Below are 13,938 nucleotides of genomic sequence, written 5' to 3'. Positions count from 1 at the left end.
TTATGGCTTCAGCCTTTGAACTCTTGCAGGAAGCGAAGTTCTTCACAAAGTTGGATCTTCGCAATGCTTACCACCTGGTCCGGATTAGAGAGGGGGACGAATGGAAAACAGCCTTTAACACCCCCACTGGGCATTTTGAGTATTTAGTCCTTCCTTTCGGGCTATCTAATGCTCCGGCTGTTTTCCAGGCACTTGTTAACGATGTTCTTCGTGACATGATTGACAGATTTGTCTTTGTGTATCTGGATGATATCCTCATATTCTCTTCTTCCCTCCAGATGCATGTCCGTCATGTCAAACAAGTGCTCCAACGGTTGCTTGAGAACCAGCTGTACGTCAAGGTGGAGAAGTGCGAGTTCCACGCCCGGTCGGTTTCGTTCTTGGGTCACTTCATCTCGGAGAGAGGAGTTCGCATGGATCCTGCGAAGGTCAGGGCCGTTTCCGACTGGCCGACACCTGTCTCCCGGAAAGCGGTTCAACAGTTCCTGGGTTTCGCCAATTTTTATCGGCGATTCATCAGGAACTTTGGGCAGGTGGCGGCTCCCCTCTCGGCATTGACCTCCACTAGGAACAGATTTGAGTGGTCAGCGGCGGCTCAGGCTGCGTTTGACGAACTTAAGAACAGGTTTGTCACCGCACCTGTTCTGGTCACCCCTGATCCCACTCGTCAGTTCTTGGTGGAGGTTGATGCCTCGGAGGTTGGGGTCGGAGCGGTCCTCTCCCAGGTTAGTTCGCACGATCTGAAATTACATCCCTGTGCGTACTTCTCTCACCGTTTGTCTCCTGCAGAGCGAAACTACGATGTCGGCAATCGGGAGTTGTTGGCAGTGCGGTTGGCTCTGGGAGAGTGGCGTCACTGGCTGGAGGGCGCTACCGTTCCCTTCATTGTGTGGACCGACCATAGGAACCTGGAATACATTCGGTCTGCGAAACGACTGAATGCCAGGCAGGCTCGTTGGGCACTATTCTTTGGACGTTTCGACTTTAGCTTGTCCTACCGGCCAGGCTCCAAAAATGGTAAACCCGACGCGCTGTCTCGATGCTTCACACCAGCAGGTGGTCCGCCCGCTCCTCCTGACACTATCCTCCCTGAGGGTCGGGTGGTGGGGGCGATTACTTGGGGAATCGAGCAGCGCGTTAAGCAAGCTTTGGTCGAGGTCGAAACGCCCCGAGAATGTCCCTTGGGTCTGCTCTTTGTTCCTGGGTCGGTCCGCACGGCGGTCCTTCGGTGGGGCCACTCTTCCAGGCTCACCTGCCATCCAGGTGTCGGGAGATCGCTGGCTGCCATCCGCCAGCGGTTTTGGTGGCCAGCCATGAAGGAAGACATTCACCGGTTCGTGGGGGCGTGTCCGGTCTGCGCGCAAAATAAGTCTTCCAATGCGCCTCCCGTTGGTTTGTTACGTCCGCTACCTGTCCCCTCCCGCCCTTGGTCCCATATTGCCCTGGAATTCGTGGTAGGTCTCCCGTCGTCCAGTGGCAATACGGTGGTCTTAACCGTGGTGGACCGCTTCTCTAAAGCGGCCCATTTCATCGGCCTCCCCAAACTCCCTTCAGCTAAAGAGACGGCCCAGGTTTTGGTGGACCAGGTCCTCCGTATCCACGGTCTTCCTGAGAAGGTGGTTTCGGACAGGGGTCCTCAATTTGTCTCCCAATTTTGGAGGGAATTCTGTCGACAGATTGGTGCGTCCGCCGGCCTGTCGTCCGGATTCCATCCCCAAACCAACGGGCAGACCGAGCGCGCCAACCAGGACCTGGGTAGGATGCTCCGATGCATGGCTGCACACAATCCTTCCACCTGGAGCCAGCAGCTGACCTGGGTTGAGTATGCTCACAACTCGTTGCCGGTATCGGCGACCGGGCTGTCTCCATTCATGTGTTGTCTAGGGTACCAACCCCCTGTGTTTTCTTCCCAGGCTATCGAAGCGGCGGTCCCCTCTGTCCAAGCCTTTATCCAGCGCTGTCGACGCACCTGGAAAAGGGCCAGGGCAGCGCTAGTCCGGTCCCAGGATCGCACCAAGCGCACCGCCGACCGTCACCGCCGGCGGGCCCCTAGGTACGTATGTGGGCAACGAGTTTGGCTTTCTACCAAGGACCTCCCTTTGCGGGTCCCGGCCCGCAAATTGGCACCCAGGTTCATTGGACCGTTCCCCATCGTCAAGGTCATCAGCCCGGTGGTGGTCAAGCTTCGATTGTCTAATCCCTTCTGTCGTATTCATCCTGTTTTTCATGTCTCTAGAGTCAAACCTGTTTTGTGTTCCCCCCACATTCCCCCTGTTTCCTCCCCCATTCCCCTCCCCCCACCCTTGATCGTTGAAGGCGCTCCTGCTTTCAAGGTCAAGCGGATCTTGGACTCTAGACGCCGTGGCCGGGGATTCCAGTACCTAGTGCACTGGGAGGGTTATGGCCCGGAGGAGAGGAGCTGGGTTCCGGCTCGGGACATCCTGGACCGCTCCCTCATCGACGCCTTCCACCGCAGCCATCCCCCTTCCGCAAGCGTGCCGGGAGGCGCTTCTGGAGGCGGGGGTACTGTCAGGTCCCGGGTTTGATCTTCCTATTCACTGGCTTGTTTTCCTCCACTCTACCCTTCTATGTTGCGCAGCTGATGTGGCTTGGCAATCAGCCGAGCGGCTCAGCAGCGCACACCTGTTACTTATTCTCCCTCGTCACTCTGTCCCTTTATATTCTCTCTCTTTTCTCTGTTTCTTTGCTGTTGCGTTGTTTGGTTATCCCCGCGCTGGCCTTCCAGCTTTTCTACTGTTGGATTTACTGTTTTTTCTCTAGTCTAGTTTTCGTGCGTGTCTTGTGGCTGAAGTTGGTTCCTGAGACGGATTTACTATTCGGGACCCGACCAGCCTTTCTACTCTCACCTCTGCCTGGGATTACGAGTGTGCCTTACCCCTCGGACTCTGTTCGCACCTCGATTGACCCTTGCCTGGCAGACTACTCTCTGGATCTACCCCTCGGACTCTGTTCATGCCTCGAGTGATCACCCGCCTGTTTGACTCCGCCTCTGTCTTCTCCTTGAACTTTCCCGAGCTCGGCTCGGTCGTTATTGTTTGTTTCCCTTGTGTTACTCATCCAGTAAAGTTTTGTTGCTAAGACTGTATCTGCATTTGAGTCCAGTTCTTCCGGTTCTGACAAGATCATTTGTAACGTTACCTGTTCTATTTGCCATTTGTTATTATTTCATCACTGAGTGTTTACTGTTCTTTAATAATTGCTTGATAACTTTTTGGACAGAGGTCAAATATGCAAAAAAAGCTTAAAAACCAAAGACCTGTGTGCGACCTACAGGATTTTTCTGGATACCAGTGGATGTCAGAATTATCATTAATTGTCCGAGTAAAATTGTACAGTATTATATTGTACATAGAAGTTTATGTAAACTTAAGAATGCATGCGTTTGTGAGCACCTTTCGAAAATAGTTGCCAACCAGGGCATTCAGTTATTTGATATTTGTGTTTCTGTCCCTGTTTTGAAGTACATTAAATGTAGTCGACTCTAACAGTGGGAGTTGGGAATCAGAGTCATCTCCAAAAGAATCCAGAATCGAACACCCCTAAGTAATCTAAATGAGCACACAGATTGTAGTGATGCTTTTAGTTATTCATCATTGTCTCTATGTTTCCAGGTTTTTGTTTTTACCTGAAACTTAAGGCACCACTTCAGCTCAGTAATGTAAGATTTAACTGGTATACTGCAAATTGTTGTGAGAGGAGAATCTTTCAGGGTCATTATTTCAGATTTACTTAAATTAAGAAATAAGCCTGAGGCGTTAGAAACTGTATTAATCATTTGGAGAGTTTTTGGAACTTGTACATCTTTTTTTTTTAATAAAACTGTATCATCAGCCAGCTGACTGATTTACTATAGAGTTATCAAAAACTTTCAACTGCTCTATATCTGAATTTTTAATTGCAGAGCAAGCGTTTCAGCTGCTAAAATAAAAAGTAACAGCGAGATGGGACAGCCCTATTTAATTCCTCTGTTTATATTAAAGCGTTGAGTAGTCCCTTCTGGCAGTGAAACAGAACAATTTGTGTCCCGGTATAAAATACTAATTGAATTTCTAAAATTTTCCCAAATACCAAAAAGTTCCAAAACCTTAAAAATAAAAGGATGCTCAACTGTATCAAACGCTTTGTAAAAATCAAGAAAAAAAATAATTCCATCCTCCTTAATTATGTATCTGTAGTCAATTAAGTCTTGGATCAAGCGTAGATTATTATGAATCGATCTACCCTTCATAAACCCTGACTGTGTATTACTTATAATTTGGGACAGTCCGTATTTCAGACGATTTGAATAAAGGTGTTCTAATAATTTATAGTCATTATTTAATAGAGTAATAGGCCGCAGGTTATCTAAAATCTTTGGATCTGTTCCTGGCTTGGGAATGAGAATAATTACTCCTTGCTTCATTGTATGGGAAAGTAAAAAACATTCTGTAACTTGTCACACGGTACAAATCGAGCAAACCCTGAACGGATCGAATCGACTGTCCTAAAAACTGGATTAACCGGAAGTGGCGTAATCTCGCGCATGCGCGGAACAAATCGTGTTTCCGGGACGGATCGGGTAGCCACAATGCCTGATCACAGAGTTGTTTGGCTAACCGAAGCTTTGGCGGATTATCTTGTAGTGAATTAAATGCAATGTACAAAATAAAAGCATTATAATGTTCAAATTAAAGCTTACAAAGACATATAAGAGGCATTTTTTAATCAAAGCTTGATGTATTACCGCATTGCGTGATGTTTGGGTGTGGGGGTTTGCAAAAAAAAAACGTAAAATTGTCATTAATTAAAAAAACAACAATATAACCATTTCAACAGTCAATATTTTCAAATGAAGTAACAATATTTTCCATGGGCACTAGATGTATGCATTACCTTTTATGCCAAATGATAACATTTAATTAACTGGCATTGGATTTTGGTCACCTGACGTCGCAAACCAAATATTGACGTCTTATGAAGTTGTGTGCCAGCTGGGAAGAACTGTTTATGCTCAAGCGAAGTGCTTTCAATCTACATTGATTTTAACACTAACCTGTTTCCCATGCTGCTTCTCTGAATTTCAAGTGAATAAATACATTGTTGGTGATGTTACCTCTAAGTCTACTCCGGTTATTGTGACAACATACTGTACATATATATAGAAAATATCACAGCAAAACAAAAGGATCATTTAGTTTGAATAGGTCAAACTAAATAAACAGTACCAAATAACAACTTGGAAACTTGGATGTCTATCAATGTACTCACTGACTATCACAACAAATTTACTCATTCTACATTCTGCAACATCATCCAAAGTACCTAAACATTTATGTCAGCTCAAACATTTAGTATAGTAAGATTAATTCCAAACCACTACAATGCATATTTTAATTAGTGCAGATTTCACAGTTCCACTCTTCTGCGGTGGTGTCCAATGCTTTGTGTGGGACAGACACACAGTTGGGGTGGTACCAGTTATTGCAGTTGCTGCACTGCACCATCACCTCTTGGTTGTGTGAGGTCCTGCAGATACAGTGAACATCCACCTGAACTGTGACCCTTTCAGGTTTTGCTTGTATTGGTTGGTACTAAATACTGGAGCCTTTTTGTTCTTCAAAGCTCTGTACAGTGTTCGTCTCATGTTTCTTTCTTGAAACTGGCACTCTTCTGGGTTGACCCCATCACATAACACAGTTGCAAAGGCCAATGCAAAAAATCAGCAACTGCTAGATTACTGCTGCATTTGTACGGCAGGTTTTCTGATCTTAAACTGTGGTGCTTGTGGACGAATCAACCAGGATAATTTTTGATCTGTCTGCTTGGTGATGTTTGTGTTCAGGCTGTCATATACGCACACCTCATTTTGGTCCACAGAAAAGGTTGCTTGCTGTGATCCAGTGGTTGTCATTTATGTTTAATACTTGAACAAATGGTTTCTGTGGTGTCCCAACCACACCCCCTTGGTGAAGACACTGATAGAGGAGGTTGGACTGAAACCCATCTATATGAGGGAACTGCTGAGAAATGTAAAAACAACCTGCATCCACTTCATCGCTGCTGAGCCAAGTTTGTGGGTGCATGATGCTTAACATTTGTCCTTCTTTGATCACTACTTCTTTCACCAATTTTTTGGCTTGGATTACTTCCTCCGGTGAGTGATGTCTCCAAAGTGGTCCATAGGACTTTTGCCTTTGTGCTTTTAGCGGTTTCCTCCCTTTCTGTGGGATAAACACCATAAAGAAACATTTATTTGAATGTGAATTAGTTGACTTGAATGGGCATTTCCAACTCCCTTTCCTCTTTGAAGAGACAACACTGTCTTGTCAGTGCATGTATGAATGTCTCAGTGTAGTACAGATTAGGATCCCCTTTTTTGTCGAAGTCTTCAGCAGTGCCTTTCCCTGTCAAAATTCTATAATAATATTGGAGCAAGGCTTTTGAGGTTGGTTTGGCAGAAGACGAGTGAAATGGCATGCATGAGGAACATGGATCCATCACATATAATCATGAGTGGACGGATGTTTTTGTGACCATATTGCTTGGCATGTTCTGTTTGGAAAGCACTGAGAAAATACACAATAGATGAGGTTGTGTGGTCACAGGTCACATAATGTAGATAGCTGCTGGAAAAGGAGAGGAACCTTTATTTGGGTTTCTGACCACAAGCTCATATATGTAAAAAGGACCTGTGCTGCGTTTACTTTTCTTCACAATGCTTCCTGTTGCGTCAAGATATACAATGTCCTATTTACATCTTTGGTGGAATATATCAATGCTTTTCTTGGACCAAAGCATCACACCCTTCGGTTGAAGGATCACTTTCTGGATTACCTCATCCGGTTCATCTCTTTTTTCGTTTACCATCATCTGGAGTTTCATTTTTATGTTTCCTGTCCTTCATTCTTTGTCTCCAGGAAATGGATTTCAAAACACCTGGCGAAGGTGCCTCATCTCGACAGCCAGATTCTACCACAGATTCCCTAAGGTTTTCCATTTTCTGAAGTAGAGTGCCCTTGGTAGTGTTGTTTGCAATTGCTGACTTATTTCCTTTTGGGCATCAGCTCTTACAGGTCGCCTTTGGAGCTCTCTTTTATTGTGCACTGACATGTCACCTCTGAAGGACACATGTGCTTTAAATGTTTTCTCACTGTGCACAACAACGTCAACTTCTACTGGGCAGTCAGTAAACATGCAATAGCCAGAGCATTTAAAAAAATGTGCTGTTCTAAAACAGCATACTGGTGGTATACAGTAAATGTGTACAAGTTTAAAAGTAAATACTATCATCTTATCACTTACATCTTCCTCCTGCTGGCCCTTTTTAATTTCCTGTGCAGGGTCCACTGTTAAATCTTCCTCCTCCTGTATTAAGTCCTTCTCGCTCATGTGTTCTTTTTCATCATCTTTTTTAAATGTAGTGATCTCTTGTGTAACTTCTTCCTCCTTTGCGCCTTCAACCTCTTGTGCATCTTTCTCTCCATCTTTCTCTTTTACCACTGTCTTCACCTCCTTTGAGTCCACGTTCTTTACTTTGTCCTGCCCAAACTCATTGGGTTTTTCTGGTTCTTTATTTCCCTCTTCTGCTTTCAAATCTTCCTCATCTTGTACAATGTCCTTCTTCTTAGTATGTTCTTTTCCATCTTCCTTTTGAAAATCATTCAGGTCTTCAGTAAATAATTCAACTTGTGCACCTTCAGTCTCTGGTGCATCTTCCTTTCCATCTTCCTCCATTTGGACCTTATTCATATTTTCATCTTTGTATGCCCTTTTTAGTTGATATCTATTTCGGGATGTATTTGGTACAACCAAAACTGTGCAGAGTTCTGCCCAGAACTTGTTGTCTTGCAGAAGACATTCCCCTGTTTTCTGATCAGACAATGACTTCTGAAGCTCTTGGATGTGCTTGAAAATATCCTCAAAAGATATCCATGTTTTTCTGCACTGTAAAAGCACATTTTTGGTAGATATACAGTACATAAGTGTGTTTTACATGCATACTGTCCGTTGTACTATTACAAAGCAGAAATTACGTTTAGCTTGAACTTAATATAATGTTAAAAATGCTAAATTACTTTCATTAAAATAAAAACATTGTAGTATAGTTCTTACCTTTCCAAATATTTTGAAGACAATTCTGTATGTAAATTTATAATAAAACACACAATTAATGTTTTTCTTCACTTGAAGAAACACGCCAAGAATTGGCTTTAAATAACCTCGGCAGGTGACGTGGCTAATTATGTGTGAGACATGTATGCCCGGGACTGTGGGGGTGTGCCCCCCCGGGGAGGGGTGCATAAAATTCCAAGAGAAATTAGAGGCTCCTCTAACTCTGCTGGTCAAAGGGGCCATAGAACGTGTTCCCCTATCAGACAGAGAGTCAGGCTACTACAGCCTGAGGTATTTTCTAGTTCCCAAAAGGGATGGGGGATTGCGTCCGATACTAGATCTTCGCAGATTAAACCGCTACTTAAAGATGCACAAGTTCAAAATGTTGACAATCAAGATGATTTTCTCTCACATTCAGTTGCACGACTGGTTCATGACGATCGATCTGAGAGATGCATACTTTCATATAGAGATCCTGCCACAACACAGGAAATTCCTGAGGTTCGCTTTCGGGGGCAAAGCTTACCAGTATCGGGTTCTTCCATTCGGCCTTGCCTTGTCACCCCGCACATACACAAAATGCATGGATGCAGCTCTGGCTCTGGCTCCACAGTGATACCTCTGGGCCTCCTGCACATGAGACTGTTTTAGTTGTGGCTCAAAGCCAGGGGGTTTCATCCAAGGGCCAACCCCCAGAGGCAGACAAGGTTCATGCGCCAGGGGCTTCGCACCCTTTCTATGTGGTTCAGACCTCGGTTTCTGACTTTAGGTCCCACTCTCGGTCCGTGTTGTCGTCGCAAGATGCTAACGACAGACGCAGTCTTAGATGGCCATCCAGCCCAGGGGGTCTGGAGAGGTCAACTTCTCGATTGGCACATCAATTGCCTCGAGATGATGGCTGTATTTTGGGCCCTGAAATACTTCCCCCAGGAGTTACGAGGCTACCATGTCCTAGTGCGGGTGGACAACACTTCAGTAATCTCGCACATAAATCACCAGGGTGGTCTGCGGTCGCGCCACCTGAACAAATTGGCTCAGCAGATCCTGCCTTGGGCAGAGGGCAAATTCCTGTCCCTCAGAGCGATTCACATCCCGGGGCATATGAATGTGGGAGCAGACTTGCTGTCCAGACAAGCTGTGACGAACGGGGAATGGAAACTCCACCCCGAGATAGTCAGACAAATCTGGGAAAGATTTTACAAAGCAGAGGTGGACCTCTTTGCTACGCAGGAGACAGCGCAATGTCCCCTCTACTTCGTTCTGACTCATCCAGCTCCTCTGGGTCTGGACGCAATGGCCCATACGTGGCCCAGACTGCGTATTTACGCATATCCTCCGATAGCTCTGCTCCCGGGAGTCCTGGCGAAGGTTCGTCAACAGGGGTCTCGCCTCCTATTGGTGGCTCTCTGTTGGCCAACCAGAGTCTGGTTCTCGGACCTAGTATCCCTCCTCGACGACTCGCCATGGGCGATCCCAGTCAGGAGGGATCTCTTGTCTCAAGGGCACGGGACAATACTTCATCCCCGTCCCGAGCTCTGGAATCTCCACGTCTGGCCCCTGAAGGGTACCAGCTGAGAGGTGCTGGGCTTCCGCCCGATGTACTAGAGACTATTCTAAGTGCTAGGGCTCCCTCCACTAGAAGGAGCTACGCCCTTAGATGGAGCGTTTTTGACAGATGGTGCATGGCACACCATGCAGACCCAATTCACTGCCAGATTGTTTCAGTGTTGGAGTTTCTGCAAGAGAAACGGTCCTCAGGTACAAGCCCCGGTGCTCTCAGGGTTTATGTGGCCGCCATTTCGGCCTGCCACACCCTGATTGATGGGGTTTCTGTGGGAAAACACCCCTTAGTCGCCCGATTTATTCATGGAGCGAGGCGGCTGAGGCCTCCTTCTAGACAGACAGCCCCTTCATGGGACTTAGCTATAGTGCTCGAGGGCCTGGTTGGCACCCCTTTTGAACCTATGGAGTCAGCACCTGTCAGGCTTCTGACCCTTAAGATGGTTTTTCTAACGGCAATCACTTCTCTTAAGAGAATTGGAGATTTGCAGGCACTCTCAACCTCACCCTCCTGTTTAATTTTTGCCCCTGGGATGGTTAAAGCTATTCTGCATCCTCACCCGAGTTATCTGCCTAAAGTTCAGTTCTCTACCGTGTATCCGGTTGTTCTTGAGGCCTTCTGCCCTCCACCGTTCACAATGTCGGAGCAAGAACGATTACACTTACTGTGTCCAGTACGTGCTCATCGAAATTACGTCCACCGCACCAGCCAGTGGCGTATATCAGAGCAGCTTTTCATATGTTATGGGGGCCGCAACCGGGGGGTGGCTGCCACCAAGCAGACTATATCACATTGGGTGAGGGATGCTATTGCTCTGGCCTACGAGGCGCGGTCAAGCTTCACCTCTAGGAGTCAGAGCTCATTCAACAAGGGGGGTTTCATCTTCTATGGCCTTAGCAAGAGGTGTCCCCTTGCAGCAAGTGTGTGATGCGGCGGGCTGGTCCTCTCCACACACATTTGTGAGATTTTATAGTCTGGATGTCCATGCTACTCCAGGCGCAAGCGACCTGGAGTCTACATCCCAGACTCACGTCTGAGACCTCCTCTCGGCTTGTGCACACACACACCACACAACCTTGGGGGGTCCAGACACTTCCAGTGCGGCGCCGTTGGTATTCTCGTTCCCATAGCGCTTGAACCACAGCGTCGAGTGTAGCTTTTGATAGGGAACGTCTCGGGTTACTTGGCTGTAATCCTGTTCCCTGAAAAAGCGGGAACGAGATGCTGCGCCTCAATGCCGCACTGTAGCCGTGCCCGGACGTCCTTTCAACTCAACTCAACTCAACTTTATTTATATAGCGCTTTTACAATTTTCATTGTTACAAAGCAGCTGTACATGAGACACATTGACTACAAGCAAAACAATCAAAGTTGTACCTGCAAAAACAAGAAAAGGTTGAAAACACAGAAGACAGACACACCCACACACAAAACACTCCACACACACAACACGCACACACACCAACACACACAGACACACACACACACACACACACACACACACGTACGTACACAGACAAGTACGCACACACACACACGCTCAGTGAGAGCACACATTTAGGATAAAGGAGAGAGAAGCACAGGTCAAATATAACAGATAATAAATTCCTATATGCAATATTAATTAAGTAAAACTTTAAGATTCTAAAGCAGCCCCCCCGGTCAGGCAGATAGTGCAAAAACAGTATGCAAACGGTGGCGAGGAACCCAAAACTCTAATCGAGAAAAAAAACCTCAGGAGAACCCAGGCCCAACCAGGGGATTCCAGTTCCCCTCTGGCAAAAGCTGCTGCCTCTGCACAAGCTCCAGAGAGCTTGCACAACAAGGCTAAATAAAATAAATAAACTTAATAATAAAATAAATTATAGTTTAAGATTATCATTAATAATCTAATAGCATTTGAAATTTTGTGGTGAAGACATGTCAAGAGACCGCGTCCTTCTTTATCCAGCTCTATCATCTCAGCTCTTGTCAGGTCCCCACTTCCCATTCTCCGCTCTACCATCAGGTCAGGCCATGAACTGCATCCTGCTCGCTGTGGTAACCTTGGAACAATGAGACAAGACTGGCTGAGAGTAGAGTACTGTTCTGTACTCTTTGATGCAACAAGTACATCAGTTGTGTTTTTGGTTCCGGTTGATCTAACTAATGCAGCCTAAACCCTCTGAAGATTTATATTATGGAAGAGTAGTGTATGCAAGATTAAAAAGATGCGTCTTTAGTCTAGATTTAAACTGACAGAGTGTGTCTGCCTCCCGGACAGTGCAGGGAAGACTATTCCAAAGTTTAGGCGCTAGATAGGAAAAGGATCTACCACCTGCACTTGATTTTGAAATTCTAGGTATTACCAACTGACAGGACGCCTGAGAGCGTAATGCACGTGAAGGACTGTAATACAAAAGGAGTTCATTCAAGTACTGAGGAGCTAAACCATGTAAGGCTTTATAGGTAATAAGCAAGATTTTAAAGTTAACGCGATGCTTTATAGGTAACCAGTGCAAGGTTGACAGAACCGGGCTAATATGTTCATACTTTTTTGTACGTGTAAGAACTCGAGCTGCCGCGTTTTGGACCAATTGGAGTTTTTGTAATAAGCCTGCAGGGCAACCACCTAACAGTGCATTACAGTAATCTAGTCTTGATGTCATGAATGCATGAATTAACTTCTCTGCATCTGAGATTGACAGCATATGACGTAGTTTAGATATATTCTTAAAATGGAAAAACGCAATTTTACAGGTGTTGGCGACGTGGCTCTCAAATGACAGATTACTATCGAATAGAACGCCAAGATTCTTTGCTGACGACGAGGGTTTTATGGAACATCCGTCAATAGTTAAACAGTATTCTTGGTTGTTACTTATAGCAGTTTTCGGTCCAATAAGTAACACTTCCGTTTTGTCCGAGTTCAGTAATAAAAAGTTGTTACTCATCCAGTTTTTTATATCGACTATGCATTCCATTATTCGATGGAACTGCTGTGTTTCATGAGGCTTCGAGGAAATATAAAGTTGAGTATCATCAGCATAACAGTGAAAGCTAACTCCGTGTCGCTTTATTATATCTCCTAGAGGTAGCATGTATAATGCGAAGAGCAGAGGCCCTAAGACTGAGCCCTGTGGTACACCGTACTGGACTTGCGATTTGCGTGACACCTCATTGTTTATTGCTACAAATTGAAAACGGTCGGATAAATAAGATTTAAACCATTTCAAAGCTATTCCCTTAATGCCGACATAATTTTCGAGTCTATGTAGGAGTGTGCTGTGGTCAATGGTATCGAATGCAGCACTAAGGTCTAGCAGCACCAATAACGAGATACAACCTCGGTCAGACGCCAATAGCAGATCATTTGTAACTCTGATCAAAGCAGTCTCTGTACTGTGACATGCTCTAAATCCAGACTGGAATTCTTCATTGATGTCATTCCTTTGGAGGAAGGAGCATAATTGAGTTGAAACTACTTTTTCCAGAATTTTAGATATGAAAGGTAGATTCGATATAGGCCTGTAGTTCCTTAGTTCTCTAGGGTCGAGTTGGGGTTTTTTGACAAGGGGCCTTATAACAGCCACCTTATATGCTTTAGGCACATGTCCTAATGTCAGAGATGAGTTAATAATACCAAGAAGAGGATCTATCTCTTTCAGACAAAGTTGGAACCTGAAAACCACTTTCACGCGTATTTATAACCTGCAGGTGCGGGGGTAAATAGCCACATCACCTGCCGAGGTTATTTAAAGCCAATTCTTGGCGTGTTTGACACACGTGCTTCACAACCGGTCGAACAAAGAAAGTTCTCCCATAGCATTTGAAATGCAGCATCTCGTTCCCGCTTTTTCAGAGGACAGGGTTACAGCCAAGTAACCCGAGACGTTCTTGAGGCCTCTGTATATAACCAACTGTACATACAGTGCAAACTAAATGTATCCTGCTTTGCAGAGTGACAATAAAGTTTAATCTAATCTAATGTAATCAGTAGTCATATTCTAATGAACAGAATAATAACAATCACATTAACTAACAAAGAAGCACTAAACATTAGCAAATATCGCAGTCACATATATTGCAAATAAGCAATAATTTGGAAAAGAAATAAGCAAGAACTCACCCATTTTGTCGTCATTTTGGCATTTCTAGCTTCTGATTAAGACGGCTTCGCTCAGTAACATGTAGGCCAAAAAGCCTTAGGTTTTAACACTTATAGTTTTAACAAATTTTAAATGAATGGTTTTCACAAGCGCCTCTGCTGGATGTATATGGTAATT

Source organism: Triplophysa rosa, linkage group LG1 (genome assembly GCF_024868665.1).
Source record: "Triplophysa rosa linkage group LG1, Trosa_1v2, whole genome shotgun sequence".
Classification (NCBI taxonomy): Eukaryota; Metazoa; Chordata; class Actinopteri; order Cypriniformes; family Nemacheilidae; genus Triplophysa; species Triplophysa rosa.
This window is presented reverse-complemented; position numbering follows the sequence as displayed.